Source organism: Protopterus annectens, chromosome 10.part0, assembly GCF_019279795.1.
Source record: "Protopterus annectens isolate FY-2018-M chromosome 10.part0, PAN1.0, whole genome shotgun sequence".
NCBI lineage: Eukaryota > Metazoa > Chordata > Ceratodontiformes > Protopteridae > Protopterus > Protopterus annectens.
Window position 1 is genome coordinate 867,535,317 of NC_056744.1, and position 17,765 is coordinate 867,553,081.

General features: G+C 43.0%; 1 long non-coding RNA gene across 2 annotated transcripts in view; it reads left to right on the plus strand.

Annotated features, from left to right (window-relative positions):
- LOC122813373 overlaps window positions 1-17,514 on the plus strand; it is a 179,792-nt gene extending 162,278 nt beyond the window's left edge. For both annotated transcript variants that reach the window (XR_006366677.1, XR_006366678.1), the window contains exon 3: window positions 17,316-17,514. This is a non-coding gene — a long non-coding RNA (uncharacterized LOC122813373). The remainder of the gene's footprint in view (window positions 1-17,315) is intronic.
- The last annotated feature ends 251 nt before the right edge of the window (window positions 17,515-17,765 follow it).

Here is a 17,765-nt window from a genome sequence, read left to right on the forward strand (position 1 = left end):
GTAGTGCATTTGTTTGAGGCCAGTAATCCTCTTTGTGAGGTACTTCTGTGGCCTTTCCAGCTGCTGCAGATGTCTTGTGAGGTACATTCCAAAAGGGGCATTGTAGTCTATAATGGGTCTAATGAGTGTTTAGTAGAGGGGAACAATGACCTCTCTTTTTCCGGGATGAGAACCCTTTTATGATGGTGTGCCATGTAGAAGGACTTCCTGACTACTGTGATGATGTGACTATCAAAGGAGAGACTACTGTCCACCTGGGTCCCAAGGTCTCTTATCACACATTCAGTGTTAAGTAGATTGCTGCCTATGTTTTAGTTCATGGGTACAGTTTTACCAAAGGGGATGACACTGCACTTTTTGGCATTGAGCTTGAGGCCATGGCTCTGACACCAGGCATCTGTCTCAGTGAGGCCCTTCTGTAGGATGTCCACATCATTTGGGGACTTGACTATGGCTCCTAGTTTGCAGTCATCTGCGAACTTCGTTAGCCAGAGGCCTTCTGTGTTAGCCTGTACTTCAGAGAAGTAGATACTAAACAAGAGCGGTTCCATGACTGAACCCTGTGGTACTCCACTTGTCTCTGGTTTGAGGTCAGATTTGGAGTCTGCAACTTTTACAGTGTGGGTTCTGTCCATGAGCCAATTGGCAACCCATCTTATGACATAGGGATTTATACCCAGTTTAGTGATTTTTAGCTATAATTCCTGAATGGGGGATGGTGTCGAAAGCCTTGGCGAGGTCACAATAGGCTGTGTGAACCACCTTAAACTCATCTACAGCTTTGGTGACTGCCTCAAAGAAGTCGATCAGGTTCAGGAGGCATGATCTGCCTTTCACAAACCCAAACTGGGTGGGATCCAGAGTTTGGAGGTTACCAATGTCTTTGTTTATGAGTTCCATGATGATACGTTCCATGGCCTTGCAGACCAGGCTCGTCAGGCTAATAGGGCGATAGTTCCTGGGATCAGTGGTGGCTCCCCCTTTGTGGAGTGGGATCACTGTTGCTGTGCGCCATTCGGTGGGCACAAAGCCTGATGCGAGGCTATTATTGAACATGGTGTTTAGGTGGGGAGCCAGTTCGTTCTGAAGTTCGTGTAAAATGCAGCCTGGTCCCATGGATGCTGTGTTTTTGGCTTTAGAGAGTGCAGCTTTTACCTGCGTTGTTTTGAATACAGGGACTCTGCATTCTTCCTGTATAGATATGGGCCCTTTAGGGGGTGAGGGGGGTAAAGTTAGCACTGAACCTATTTGCCAGGATGTTGGCAATATCCGTTGGTTCTGTAATTTTCATGCCGTTGTGCTATAACTCAGAGCAGATCTGGGTGTTGCCATCGAGATTCTTGACATAGCTATAGAATGCTTTGTGGTTGTCCTCCGAATTAGTGGTGATTTTGTTTTCGTAGCTAGCTTTGGAGGATCTTATAAGGGATCTCAGCTTCTTACTGAGGCTGACCAGGGAGCTCCTCCACTCATGGGATTTTACTCTCTTTTGCAACAGTTTCTTCCTTCTGTTGTACAGTTTGTTTATGGCAGGGGACCACCAGATTGGCTTCCTTTTTTTGGAGGATAGTGTCTTGGTTCTGTTTGGGATAGCACGATCCATGCACTCGTGTAAGTGATTATAGAGTGCATTTGTGTAAGTTTCAGCAGTTTGTAACTGTAGTGTCCATTTGCATGGGTGTCATGAAGTTCACCACTTCTGTCTTAAGAAGCATGAAGTTGGCTTTGGAGAAATGTTTTGCCATAGTTTTCTTAATGGGGGGTGGGGGCGGGATGTGGATATCAAGGGTGATTAGTTTATGGTTTCTGTACTATACAGTAGTACTGGTTGCACCACTGTCTTGTACACCTTACTTTTCAGCTTCCTTGGCATTCATCTGTCATAGACTACCCCTGATACTCTATGCCAGTTGGCTCCAGCCCCTCTGATTCTAGCTTTGACCTCTTCATGCAGACTTGACTTTTCCTCAACCTCCCCTCCCAGATACTTGAAGCTGTTTACCTGTTCCACTATCTTCCCTCCTATCTCTATCCTCACCTTCTTCTGATTTCCCCAATTTGCTGCCATTACCACTGTCTTATCTGTACTTAGTTTCATCCTATGTGCCTTCAGTTTTGCATTCCATTCTCTTAACCTTTGCTGAAGTTCTTGCTCAGAGTCTGCCTGCAGTGCCACATTATCTGCATATAGAAACATCTGTCCCCTCTGACCTGTTTACTAATGTAGTCCATCACTAGTATGAGCAGCAGCAGGCTTAGAGCTGAACACTGGTATACACCCACTCCCACTGGGAACCCCTCTGTGAGGCCGAACACTGTTCATACTTGAGCCATTGGGTCCTTGTACATAGCCTGCAATAATTCTGCCAATGTTTCTGGGACTTCAAACCACTGCAGTACTGCCCAGATCAGCTTTAATGGGACCTTGTCATATGCTTTCTCCAAGTCTAGGAATACCCAGTTGGACTCTCCTCATCTCTAGCTTCTTCTCCAGTATCTGTCTCACTGTAAACATCTGGTCAATTGTGCTGCATCCTGATCTGAAACCAAGCTGCTCACCTCCCATCTTAGATTCTACTACTCTGCATATCCGTTTCAGTCACCCACTCCAGAACTTTGATGCAATGTGATAGGAGTTTGATGCCTCTGTACTGCCCACAGTTCTGGATGTCCCCTTTGTTCCTCTACACTGGCACAAGTATGCTTATTCTCCAGTCATCTGGAATGCAACTTTCTCTCCACACTGATACGAGTACCCTCAGGAGCCATTTCTCCCTTATCTCACCCAGCATCGTTATCATATCTGCTGTGACCTCATCTGAGCCTGCTGCTTTCCCTGAGTTCATTTTCCTTAGTGCTGTTTTTCTAGGGTGGACTCCTGTTCTCTCGTTGTAGGCTCGTTCTGGAGCAGTACAGCTTCTGTGGGGTTTTCTTCATTCAGAAGCTGCTGGAAATACCCCTTCCATCTATCTGCCTTTGATGTCCACTGGCCTGGTGAGCAGGTTGTTGCTGGCATCCCTTATGAAGGGTGTCTGACTATCATCTTTATTTTTCTGTCTTTGTCTTGCGATCTGTTATAGTTTCTTTGTGCCACTTACTGAGTCACTTTCCAGAAGACGGTGTTGTGCATCCGATGCCCTATTCTTTGGTATTGCAACTTCTTTCTTAGCTGCTTTGTTATCCAACCAGTAGTTCTTCCTAGCTTGGTCAGTCTTTTCCATAGCCCACATCTTCCTGCAGTCCTCCATTCTTTTGATGACTTCCTGGACTTCTGCATTCTACCACCAGCATATGTACCTAATTTCCATACCTGGCTCGACCACATATCTTTTCTGTAGTACTAACACATGCTGTTTTTAGGTGCTGCCACTCTTCTTCAACTCCACTTATTTCCTCCTCCTCTTGGGGTGCTAGAGCCCTGAGTAATTCCTTGAACTGCTGTACTTTCTCTTCAGTTAACTTCCAGATCTTCAGAATAGTCTCTGTTGATCTTAGAGCCTTCTCTGACCACTGATTGCAGCCGATTGTGCCAACTAGTGGTTTATGCTCTGGGCAGAGTGCTTCCCTGCAAACGACTTTGGAATCATTGATTCTACCAGAGTGCCTTTTCCTTACTAGGATGAAGTCTACCCGAGTTGCATGTTGGCTACTCTTGTATGCTGTCTTGTGACTGTGTCTCTTTCTGAACCATGTGTTGGCTACTATTAAACCATTTGCCAGAATGCTTATAGTACTAAATGTAAGCGGTTTAATTTTGTGATGACACAGCTGCAGAACATTTCACAGTTATGAGTTTGTGGAGTCCACTGCTATGAAATTCAGGTCCATCTCTGATCAAGAATATCAACAGACACCATCTTCACACAGAGATAAATGCAACAGACTAACGGTTCAGTTTCTACTTTTGTTTTGAGAACTGTGGATCAAACCTATAACAGTAGCACAAACCGAGTCCAGGCTGTTGTATGTTTGATCCACAGTTCTTAAAACACAAGTGGACTTGTATACTACCAGGACATCCAGAATTGGTCTAATTTCAACAAGGTCTAGCTTACACAACCAGATAATAGGGACTACTTTTCTGTTAGTCTCCTTCCATTACAAAAAAAAAAAAAGCATTCAGTCTAAAAACTCATTGCTTACAGGAAAGAAGCTAGCAGTGTCCCTGCTGAAGTACCACATTCTCCAAAAGAATATAGTGATTGAAAGATCCTTTGCAGTATCACCCAACAGAAAGGTGGTTAAAAATGAAGGTAGGACTCTCAAAACTGCTTCTTGTAAGGCAGCAGGACTTAAATGAACTATGCAATGTTTGAGTGAAAAAGATTGGGTAGACTATAAGTGATGTATAAAGTTTTGCAACTGGGAGCATGTCAGTATGATTTGTGATGTAAAATGCTTGCAACTAGGATTGTGTTAGTGTGGTTTGTTTTCATTTACATAAATGTATGTATGACTGGATATGTCGTAAGAGATGGTATAATGAAGATGTTTCTTTAAAAAAAAAAAAAAAAAAGCAGGAATTTAATAATTTATGTAATATTGGTTAGGTTATATGATGTATAGCAATATATGTGAAGTATAATGTTTATATTAATACAGTTCAATTACTTTTATATGAATGTAAATTTGCCTGTGTCACAAGTGATAATTCAATAAAGGTGTTTGAAAAATACTGCTTCTTGTCTGAAGACCTCTTTTTACTTTTAAATAGTAATTTACAGGCAGATGAGCACTGCTCAGATAATGTGTTAAAGTAGCTCTCATGGCTGAAATGTCTTCCACCAGACTTTTCAGTCTATCATTTGTCTGTGTGTGGGGGTGGGGGGTGTGTGTGTCTGTGTGCGTGTGTATACATGTGTTCATTGGTGTGTACTAGGCTAATGGCCCTGGAGCCTTTACAAGCCTAGCCCATAGGATTAACTTGGCATCGTGCCACCCGACCTTAGTTCCCAGTGCCTCTGTCGAGTAGGGCAATGGAGTGATCCCCGGGGCAAATTTTCTACTTCCCATCCACTCATAAATGATTTTTCTTGAAGAGGACCAATGAGGTTCTCTGTTTGACATGTATGGGAAGTCTATTCCATAGCATGGGCAGTCTCTGGGTTATGAACCTGTCCCTCCAGCACGTTCTGTTGATTGTGGTAATGAGGTTGAGGTCTCTGGAGCATGTGGTCTGGAGGGATTGGGATTTCTTTAGATGTAGCATTCTAACAGAGCTGGGTCAGACATGGCTTTGCAAGTCAAGCAGAGATCGCCTCTAAGTAGGCAATATGAGACAGAGAATAGTTGGAGGTTTTTTGAGTCTGTCCATATAGGACAAGTGTTTAAGACCTAGGATTTTCTTTGTGAGGTACTTTTGCGGGCCCGCCAGTTGTAGCAGGTGTCTAGTGAGGTAAATGCCAAATGGGGCATTGTACTCTATGATTGGCCTAATGAGGGAAGAGTAGACTGAGACAATGGCCTCTTTCTTCCTAGATGCAAAACCCTTAGTAATGAAATGTGCCACATATAAGGACTTTCTGACCACAGTGACAGTGTGGTGGTCAAAAGAGAGGTTGCTGTCAACCTGTGTTCCCAGATCTCTTATAATGCCTTCTGTGTTCAGTGGACTACCATTGATGTGGTAATTCATGGGAACTGGGTTTTTCCCAAAGGGGATGACTACACATTTTTTGGCAGTGAGCTTAAGGCCATGGTTCTGACAGCAGTCATTGGTCTCAGTGAGGCCTTTCTGTAGGATGTCAACATCACTTGGGGAGATAATTCCACCCAACTTCCAATTGCCTGTGAACTTTGTCAGTCAGAATTTCTTCGTGTTGGCCTGGACTTCTAAGAAGTAGATACCGAACAGGAGAGGACCCAGGACCGATCCCTGTGGGACTCCAATCGTGACTGGTGAGCAGTCTGACTTGGAGTCTGTTACTTTCACACTGTGGGTTCTATTAATGGGCCAGTTTGCAACCCACCTAGTGATATAGGGGTTGATGCCTAGCTTAGTGAGTTTTTCTATGATTCCTGAGTGGGGAATGGTATTGAAGGCCTTGGCCAGATCAAGGTAGGCTGTATGAACCACCTTGCCTTCATCCACAGCTCTGGTGACTGACCTCAAAGTTGTCGACCAAGTTGAGCAGGCATGATGTACCCTTCACAAAACCAAACTGTGTGGGATCCAGAGTTTGGAGATTCCCTATATCCTTGTTTATTAGGTCCATGATGCGTTCCATAGCTTTGCGTATCAGACTAGTCAGGGTAATGGGGTGATAGTTGTCAGGGCCTGTAGTCATTCCTCCTTTATGGAGAGGGATGACTGTAGCAATGTGCCATTTGGTAGGGAGAAAGCCTGAGATGAGGCTGTGATTGAACAGGGCACACAAGTGGGGTGCCAGTTCACTCTGTAGTTCATGTAGAACACAGCCCAGGGAATATTGTCAGGTCCCATAGAAGCTGTATTCTTGGCCTTGGGCAGTGCTATTTTAACCTGTGCAGCACTAATACTGGGTGCCTGGCAATCTACTGGTATTGTGATTGGTCCTTTGGGGGGGGAGGGGTAAAGTTGGCACTGAATCTGTCGGCGAGTATATTGGCAATATCTGTTGGCTCGGTATAGGAGGTACCATTGTGCAGTAGCTCAGAGCAAATCTGGGTATTGCCATGGAGATTCTTTACATAACTATAGAAGGCCTTGTGGTTGTCTTTACTATCTGCTGCAATTCTGTTTTCATAGCTAGCTTAAGAGGATTTGATTAGGGATCTCAACTTTTTGTTGAGGCTGATAAGGGAGTTTTTCCCATCTTGGGACTTCACCTTATTCTGTATCAGTTTCCTCCTTCTGTTGTAGAGTTTGTTTATGACGGAGGACCCACAAAAAACAAAAAAACAAATGAAGCAGCACAACTGGATAGAAAGATTTTCTTTTTACTGGATTCTGGTACCTCGGCCTTCGCCTTCACATGGAACAATAATGTAAAGCACAAACCAGTATAAATACACACCTCACATAATCAATCATGTCAATTAAACAATTAATCAATCAAATATGAATATATCACTTCTTAAAGAAATATATATATATATATATATATATATATATATATATATATATATATATATATATACACATATATATAATATTATACACATATATACATGCGCACACAGAATACAAAAAATAAATAATATTTTATATCATACATCTAAATTCATACCATTGGGAAATAGTGTTCCATAATTTACAATAAATTTAGATTCCATATTCAATAATTTTGTTTGAAAATTTATATTACTTTCTCCCATTCCCCAAGGTCTTGCCAAAATACTGAATTTAAAACCAGTTTGTTCTCCATTGTGAAATTGATGAAAGTGGCTTGCAACTGGACTATCAAGTCTACTATTCCTAATATCCCCCAAGTGTTCCAAGATTCTTAACTTAACCCTACGTTTCGTTTGTCCTATGTACCATTTTCGTTTAATACATGACGGAGGACCACCAGATTGACTTCCTTTTTTTGGAGAAGAGTGTCTTGGTTCTATTGGGTATGGCGAGAGCCATGCATTTGTGTACGTGTTCGTACAGTGCATTGGTGTATGATTCGGTGGCCATGCAACTATTCTCCATTTGCATTTGTGCCGTGAAGTTCGCTACCTCTGCTTTTAGGAGCCCAAAGTTAGCCACCTCTGTTTTTAGGAACCCAAAGTTAGCCACTTCTGTTTTTAGGAGCCCAAAGTTAGCTTTTGAGAAGTTTTTCATAGTGGTTACCTTTGTGGGGGTGAGGGTGGGTGGGAGGGATGTGGATTTCCAAGGTGATTAGTTTGTGGTCGGATCTAACCAGGGAGAAGTTGACTATTGGTGCAGAGCAATGGTCACCCATGTTAGTAATGACCAGGTCAAGGATGTTGCTACCTCTAGTGGGGGTAAGAACAAGCTGGTCCAGGGCATTGGAATTAATGAATTCCAGGAAACATTGGGCAAGTGTATTGGTACATGAGTAGTTTTCCCAGTTAATGGAGGGAGGGGTAGTTGAAGTCGCCCAGTATGAAAGTGTTAGGTTGGACGCTAATATTCTCCAAGGTGCTTAGGAACGCGGAGTGTGAGTCTTGGGACATGTGTGGGGACCTATAACAGGCTACGACCTGAATCGCTGTCTTACCCAATGTTAGGTGCACCTGAAGTGTCTCTGATGCATTATGTTGGGCTACCAGTCTGGAGATGTGCGCATCCTTTATGAATACGAAAACACCACCACCTTTGGAGCTTCAGTCCAAGTTCTTGTGCCGAAAGGTGTGATGAGATGTAGCCTGGTAGTGCAGGGGTGCTTTCTGCTGCCTTGAACCAGTTCTCTCTATTACAGCACAAATGTTGATGTTTTCCATTTTAAGGAGTGCTTCGAGCGAGTGCATTTTGAGGTTTAGACTTTTAGCGTTGAGCAGAATGACCCACAGATTGCATTTGTTAGCTGTTACAGTGGTAGTTTGGTCTTTGGAACACTGACTAAAAAAGGCACTATAGGGGTGGCAAAAGCCTTGGCTAGTATCCAGAAGCCCAGGGGTGACAGATTCAGGCCATCTCTAGCAAAGCATTGAGGTCTGTCAATCATGTTCATAGGTTGGTACTAGGCTATCGGCCCTAGGGCCTATACAAGCCTAGCCATAACAATTCCCTGGCTCTTTCTTCCCACACTATTTACTTCCCTGGACCCCTGTTTAGCAGGACGACTGACGTGATCCCCGGGGTGAATTGCCTTTCTCCCATCCAGTCGTCAAGGTTCCTTTTGAAGACGGCCAAAGAGGCGCTCTTCTTGACATGTATGGGCAGTCTATTCCAGAGTCTGGGGAGTCCCTGGGTCAGGAACCTATCCCTCCAGCATGTTTTGTTTATTGTGATGACAAGGTTTAGATCCCTGGAGTGTGTGGCTCTGAGGGATTGGGATTTCTTTAAGTGTACCATGTCCAACAGCTCTGGGTTTGACATGGTCTTGTATGTTAAGCAGAGATCGCCTCTGAGTAGACGATATGTGACAGAGTATAGCTGGAGTTTTTTAAGGTGGTCAGCGTAGGGCATCTGCTTTAGGCCTGTGATTCTTCTTTTAGTAAGGTATTTCTGCGGCCTTTCCAGTTGTTGCAGATGTCTTGAGAGGTACATACCAAATGGGGCATTGTAATCTATAATGAGTCTAATTAGGGTTGAGTACAGTGAGACAATGACCTCCTTTTTTTCTGGATGAAAAGCCCTTAGTGATGAGGTGTGCCACATAGGATTTCCTGACTGTTGTGGCGATGTGGTTATCAAAGGTGGGACCACTGTCCACTTGTGTCCCTAAGTCTCTTATCACACTTTCGGTGTTAAGTGCCCTGCCACCTATGTGGTAATTCACGGGTACATGTTTTTTCCCATAGGGGATAACTATACATTTCTTGGCATTGAGCTTGAGCCCATGGCTCTGGGAGCAAGCATCTGTTTCTGTGAGGCCCTTTTGTAGAGTATCCACATAATTTGGGGATTCAGTAATGGCTCCCTGTTTGCAGTCATCTGCAAACTTTTTTAGCCAAAGTCCCTTAGTGTTGGCCTGTATTTCAGAGAAGTAGATGCCAAACAAGAGCGGTCCCAGGACAGAACCCTGAGGTACTCCCCTTGTCACTTGTCATCCCAGGCAGACAGATACTGGATCCCCTTAGAATGACACCGGAAACTTAACCAGTTGTTGAAATCAATCATTTTCTGCTTGTACTGTGGTGTCATTCTGGCTGATGGTAGGATGCTGTTCAGGGCTATATGTGTGTGTATGTATGTAATATGAATATGTGTATATATATATAATGTGTGTGTGTGTATAGTGTGTCTCTCTCTCTCTCTCTCTCTATATATATATATATATATATATATATATATATATATATATATATATGTATGTATGTATATATGTTTATGTTTTTTTTTTTAAGTAGTCTGGGCCGGCATACAGAAAGTGTTATAGAAGGAATGTAGTAAGTAACTTTAGCCTGGGTCATCATTAAAATAGGCAATGATTAGCTTGTGTTACCAAATCATGTTATGCTGTCTTTTAACCAGTTTATGTCGTAGCTTTAGTTCTTTAGTGACTACAGAATTTTAGTGGTTTTAATGTCAGTAGCCTGTACATCAATGAAAGTAAGCTTTTGAACATAATCAAGTGTGATAATGTCATGATGCATCTTATTTAAACCTTGCAACTAACAATCTGCCGTTTAATAACGGAACTATGGGATGAGAGATTTCTACTATGTATGATACAATTTAAGGTGTTTAAGGAGTGATGAACAAATACTGATTTTCACATTTGTATGCCAGAGAGGTGCCCCCCTTCCTTTGTACTCTTTAATATGTCAGCTTGAAGTATTTAAAATAAAGATACCTTTGACTTGGTTCACAACTTCACTTAAATCATCTCCATCTAATGTGTAAGTGCTTTTGCCATGCTACAAATTACATTACATGCAGGTTGAAGTGAAAGCAATTTAATACTGCATTTTGTCACTTAGTAGGGCAGATTATTTACCATAGTAAAGATGGCCCACACTTCCTTATTAAAAGTGTTACTGAGGCTCTGCTTGAGCTGTGAGGTGAAGATGATTAGTTTTCCTTTAAATATTCACATTGCTGATCCTGTTCGGTTTAGAGGGTTCATCCTTGCCAGCACCATTAATAATCTAGGTATGAGTAGCAACTTGAGTCCTAGGTGGGTTCATCCAAGGGAAAGCAGCAAACAAATGTTAGGTTTCCCACATTTGGTGAGGGTTTTGATTTCCTTCTTGTGGAGCTTCTCTACTGTAAGCTGCTGTACAGTAGACTTGGGAGAACACACTTTGAGCTTTAATAACGGGAGAGGTTTGGGTAGTGAGTATGGAATAACTTTCTTATGTAACACGACTTTCTAAGTAGTGCTGGCATGAGGAGCAGTTATGGTAAATCTGTTTTCTTTTAAGTGCTGCAGGCCTCAAGTAATGGCTCATTTTTTGTTTTTCCCTTCTGATGTAATGTGTACTAGTTTGTTGCTGCCTGGAGATTGGGCTTCTAGGTAAGGCACAGGATTGGAGGTTGGAAGAAACTTGGGTCTCTCTACTTGGTTCTTAAATAACTCTTCATAATTTTACAAAAATTGTAGTGCTACTTGTATATGTAGTAGGAAACAGAGTATCTGGAGTAGTTGGATGTTCTTCGTGTTTCACTGTTGCAGTCATTACATTTGGGTTATCTGCTTGCAGGTAGCCCTCAGCCGGCCTGATTATCAAAGTCTTGGGTCCTGCGTTGGTTGCTGTCTCTTCTTCCATGAAGTTAGGTAGTCAGGGGTATAAAGCATGCAGCTGACGCTATTACATCAGTCTTTCTTTCCCTGCGGTGCCCAAAGCAGAAGCAGTTCGCAAATACCTCAAAGATTTTCATTCGTACTGCATTCCTTGCTTAAGCCCAGACCATGACGTCCCTCGCTGTCGGTTTTGTGCCTTATTCAATCCTCGTACTATTCGTTGTCTGTTCATTTTTGCATCTAACTATTTCGGTACTCGGTTTAATTATCCAGAAATGGCTTCGGTAAGCCATCCGACTACAGACATTCAAAAAAACGTAAAGATAAAGAGAGAGACTGCATAGGTCCAAAGCTGCCGACAACGCTTCCGTTAAGCTAGTCACCAGTTCGCCGGTACTCAGTGAGGTTCTTTCGCAGCCCCTGATGCCCGCTACTTCAGATTCGCAGGCCTGTACTGAGACCCATTCAGAGTCCGATATGCCGCAAGATGCTTCTTCGACTATGGAACCTGCGGATGTCTCTACCTTGAATGGTTCCGCTGTGCAGGCACCAGCTTCTGAGGGTGTATTCAGGCCTACTGACTTGCATATCAAACAGACGCCGTCTTATTCTTCAAGGCCTAAGATTCGAGCCATGTCTAGAAAACAGACATTCAAACCGCATGGTCAGGCCCATATGCCTGAAAAAGAAATGATAAGAATGGCTGAAGACCTTATTACTCTAATTAGGGGAAGCCACCCTTCTCCCTATAAGAGACCTAAAACTGATTTTCCTTCTGATTCAGGATTTTGGAATTTCTGTTTCTTCTGATGACTAGGATTTGTCATTATCTACCTTTGAGGATTCTTATGCTGAGGACTCCATTCCCTCTGCTTCCCCTCCAGAAGATTTCTCTTTTGTTGAAACTTTGCACTTCCTTGAGGAGCATTTCCGCATGGAAAGCCAGGATTACTGTGACTCCAAAAAGAGGCTTAAGGAATTCTTACTCCTGCCTCAACACAGGCCTTTAGCTATCCCCCCTGTACTGGACATTGTGGATGATGCCTTCTTGGAATCTAGCCTGGCCCCAGACACCTTACCTCCAGCTCCCAAGAAACCTGACCGGTATTACAGAGTACCCGAGTCTCACAAGTTCCTCTTTAAGAATCCTACTGCGGACCCAGAGATTATTTCGCAGAGTCCCAAAGTCATTAAGGCTACTACTGCCAAATCTCCTACCCCCTTTGATAGAGATTCCAGGGCCCTGGACAGGTTGGATAAGAAGGTATACACTTCTGCTACTTTGGCCATTAGGGCATTAAACTGCCAGTTTCATATGTTAAAGTACCAGCAGCATATTATTGGATTACTTAAACAGAAATTGATGTTGATTCCTGACTTTGCTGAAAATAAAGAATTACAGGATTTAATGCATTCTGCTGAACAAGTTGGTAAACCTACTTTGCAATGTGGTTTTGACTCCTTAGAGGCATCTTGTAGGGCTACTGTTACTGGGTCTTTTCTTAAAGGCATGCTTGGCTTAAGGAGCAAACTCTGCCAGATCATGTTAAAGCCAAATTACTGGATGCTCCCTTAAACCAAGACCGCCTGTTTGGCAACAAAGCAGAAGTAGTTCTTAAAAAGATGGAGGAAAAAGCTAAATCTATGCAAACTGTTAAAGATTTCTTGCAAGTACAGCCTCCCAGATTTAGTAGGCATTGGCCTTGTAAGAATTGGTCCTTTCCTGTCTCTTCCAGGCCTTCTCAGTTCACATCAAGGAACAGCAGACCACCTAGGCCACAGTCTCAAGGTACTCACAGGCCTAAACAGTGGGGGGCTCTCACTTCCAAAGCTGGAGGTAGTAAGACACCCCCCTGTGGTAAACTATCACAATGACTTAACCTTAAACCTTCCAAGCCCTGCTCAACTGACTGCACCTTTAGGGGAAAGATCGCCCTGCATGCAGAAAACTTGGGAACTCATTACCCAAGACAAATGGGTTTTAAATATAGTTTCCCAAGGATACAGATTCCACTTCCGCACCTTACCAACGCCAAAAGGTTGGCCAGACCTACCCCCAAACCAGTGGGCAGAGGCTCAACAGCAGGTTCTCTCTCTTCTAAGTATCAGGGCTATTCAACCTGTCCCAGCAAAAGAATGGGGACAAGGTTTTTACTCCAGACTTTTCCTGGTACCCAGAAAAGACAACTCCTGGTGGCCTGTCCTGGACCTATCCATCCTAAACACCTTTTTGGTAATTCCAAAATTCAAAATGCTAACTCTTCATCAGCTGCTTCCCATGCTAGGCAAAGATGCCTGGTTGGCAACACTAGATTTAAAGGAAGCTTACCTGCACATCCCAATAAGGGATTCTTGCAGAAAATACCTACGCCTCAGAGCAGGCTACATGCACTATCAGTTCTCTGCACTGCTTTTTGGCTTATCTACTGTGCCCAGGGTATTCACAAAATGCCTAGCTCCAGTCATTGCATTTTGCAGGCAAAAAAATATTCAAATATACCCATACCTGGACGATTGTCTAATTCAGGAAGAAAGCCAGGGCATACTATTAAATCATCTGGCATTTGTAAAGAAACTGCTAAACTCATTGGGTACACCATAAACGAAAAGAAATCTCATCTAGTACCCTGCCTACAAATTGTATTCCTGGGCGCAAGCTTGAACACAACTTCCCAGATGGCTTACCTCACGCCAGAGAAACAAGTTTATTTGACAGCCTACTTCACATTACTGACCACAAAGACCCAGTTAACTGCAAGGAAAATACTGCAAGCTCTGGGGTTCCATGGCCTCTTGCATCCTTCTAATTCCATATACAAGACTGCATATGAGGAAACAACAATGGTATCTAAAAAGCTTATGGTGTCAACATTCTCAGGACCTGGAATCCGTGATTCCTATCATCCCTTGTATAAAGACATAATTCCTTTGGTGGGCAAAGGCCTGCTACCTCAACAAGGGACTGCTATTCACTCTACCCCCTGCCGCCCAAACCCTAATAACAGATTCATCAGACTATGCATGGGGGGCCTCACTTGGCAGGGCAGTGCATTCAGGGCAAATGGAACCAGAGTCAAATGCACCTGCATATCAATCAAAAATAAATGTTAGCTGTACAGAATGCTGTGACAGCCTTCAAGGACCACATCCTTCCAGGACAATTATTGGTAAAAACAAACACCACTGTTATGTGGTACATAAACAAGCAGGGGGAACCCACTCATACCCCCTCTGCAGACTAGCCATGGCTTTGTGGAACACAGCCTTGAGCTACCAAGTACAGCTACAGGCTCAATTCCTGCCAGGCAAGCTAAACTCACTGGCAGATGACCTAAGCAGAAATCTCATGGACCCACACAAGTGGAAACTGGAACCAAAGATATTCAACATGTAGAGAAACAAATGGGGGAGCCCAGAGATAGACCTGTTTGCCTCACCTCAGAACTACCAATTGGACAAATTCTGCAGAAGGACTCCCCACAGACAAGCTTGGAAAGTGGATGGCCCTGTCCTTCACCTGGGAAAACCTCTCAGTTTATGCCTTTCCCCCTCTGCCTCCTCTCCAAAGTTCTACTAAAGATCAAACAGGACAAATACTCATTGCACCAGACTGGCCACGCCAACACTGGTATCCCCTCTTGGGCAGTGTGTCACTGCTGGAACCATGGCACCTGCCTCAGACCCCTTCCCTGCTGTCCTAGCAGGAGGGCTAAATTCTGCACCCACAGCTTCAAACCCTGAACCTTGCAGCCTGGCTAAACTACCTGAGCTCCCCATTACCATCCCTCAGTAAGCAAGTGCTGGATGTCATTCTGGAGGCAAGGAGGCCTAGTACTAGAAAATCCTATGCTGAAAAGTGGGAAAGATTCTGTTCCTGGAGCTAAACTCAGGGGATGGGCACAACAGTGCCCAGTTTGCCCGCATATTCTCCAGTACTTAACAGAGATGCTTCACAAGGGCCTTTCCTTTTCTTCTATTAAAATTCATGCCTCTGCCATTTCAGCACATTATAATATGGAGCCCACCCCTCTTCTTTCACCCCCTGCTGAAGCAATTCCTCAGAGGGGCCAAAACTTTAAGACCACCCAGGAGAGCCCCTACTCCAGCCTCAGACCTTAACTTTGTATTGGAAAAGCTCACTCTACCTTCCTTTGAGCCAGCCGCAACTGCAGAGTTGAAATTCCTTTCTTGGAAAACAGCCTTCTTTCTAGCCATCACTTCAGCAAGAAGAGTGTATGAATTACAGGCCCTCAAGGCAGTGGAGCCCTTCGTCATCTTCCATGTAGGCAGGGTGTCCCTCAGGACCAATCCTTCCTTTATGCCCAAGGTGGTATCCAGTGTGGCCTTTAATCAGTCCATTCATTTGCCAACCTTTTCTAATCCACAGAACAAAGGAGAATGAATTCTGCACTCTTTGGACGTGCACAGACAACTTAGATTTTATTTGGACAGGACTAAGCTTTTCAGAAAAACTGAACAGCTGCTAGTTGCCTTTGCTGCAGGGGCAGAGGCGAAGGCCATTTCAAAGCAAACCATTTCTAAATGGATAGGCCATTGCATTCATTTCTGCTATAAACACCATGGAAAACCTACCCCACAGGGGATAAGATCACATTCCACCAGGGCTGCATCTACTTCAACAGCCTTTCTTAAAGGTGTTCCTACCAGGGACATCCTAGAAGCTGCTACCTGGCGTTCTGTTCATACCTTCACCAAGCATTACCACTTGCCTATTTTCGATAAATCTAGAGCTGGTTTTGCCACTGCAGTCTTGCAGGGCCTAATAGCTGGTCCTAATGCTCTCTAATTGCCTCCTCCCTTCCTTAGCTTTGGGAATCTACCCAAATGTAATGACTGCAACAGTGAAACACGAAGAACATAGTACAGTTGTGTACACTTACATAAATGTAGATGTTTGAGTGTATTCACTGTTGTAGTCCTGGTTACCCTCCCTCCAGCCCCCTGACTTCCATGTGCTATACCTCTCTTGTTTACTGTATTTAAGCTTTCTGGTGTATTTGCTTTATAATTGGAGGTGTAACCTTGTATATAATTGCTTCCCATTATGGGGGCACCTGACATCTGGGGCAAGAAAAACTGATGTAATGGTGTTGGCTGCATGCTTTTTTTACCCCTGACTATCTGACGTCATGGAAGAAGAGACAGCAACCGACGCAGGGCCCAAGAGTTTGATAATCAGGCCGGCTGAGGGCTACCTGCAAGCAAATAACCCACATGTAATGACTGCAACAGTGAATACACTCGAACATCTACATTTATGGTAAGTGTACACAACTGCACTTTATTAAACATCATGTGGTAACTGCTACATTTCCAAATGCTGTATCACTTAAAGCTGTGATTATCACCCTTAATTAATGCTATTAATATTCCACTACTATTAAGTAAAATACATACTAGTAATGTTAGCACTTATAGTTTTACCTGAATCTGAACACTAGTTAGGTTACTGATATGAACAGTGGTGGTGGTTGGGTGTTTGTGGTGTATGCCACTGTTTTGTTTTCTCCCTGTAATGTGCTCATTACTTGCCTTAAGCCTCTGACCTCCATTAGTACTGCTGTAAGGATCATAACCTTTTGTTCATACATATATATATATATATATATATATATATATATATATATATATATATATATATATAGTGTAAATTATTCTATTGCATTGGTCAGGTTTTCCTTTAGTATTCTGCTATGAGGTACCCATTGGATTTTTTTCTCTATACTTGAATGTAAGTGGACTGCACCCAGTTTGACCATCCTGATTGACTAAATTAAACCTTGTGCATTACAGTCTTATTCTCTCAGATGTGAGTGTTCATATTTTGTGCATTACAGTCTTATTCTCTCAGATGTGAGTGTTCATATTTTGTGCATTACAGTCTTATTCTCTCAGATGTGAGTGTTCATATTTTGTTTTTAACAATGTTGTATACTGTTAACTGTATTGCAATTTTGTTGATGCTTGCATTGATAAGTTGCACTGATCTTTACTTATTTTCTCTCTTTGCAGGTTTGGGTATGTGTGAATGGGAAGAACAGTGGGCTGAAAAGTGAATCTTTGCTAAATGATGGCAACCTGCAGGGGAAGTAAAGAGTCAAAAATGCAACCTCCATTTGTGTCAAAACGGTTTCAGGAAAAAGACAGAACAGAAAGAAGGAAGTTAAAAGAAATATTGGCATCAAATCTGGCAGACGATCTGCTCAGGCTTCTGAAACTCTGAAAACATTTTGTAGGTTATCTTTTGAGTATGTACAGTATTTCCCTGAAAATAAGACCAGGTCTTATACTTTTTCCCCCACCGAAATACAGATTAGGGCTTATCAGGGGATGCCTTATTTATAGCCCCCCAGTACAAAAATCTACATTTATTCATGTACACAAATCGACATTTGTTTATGTAAACAAATCGACATTTGTTCATGTACACAAATTGACATCTCCTTAGGCACAACAGTATAC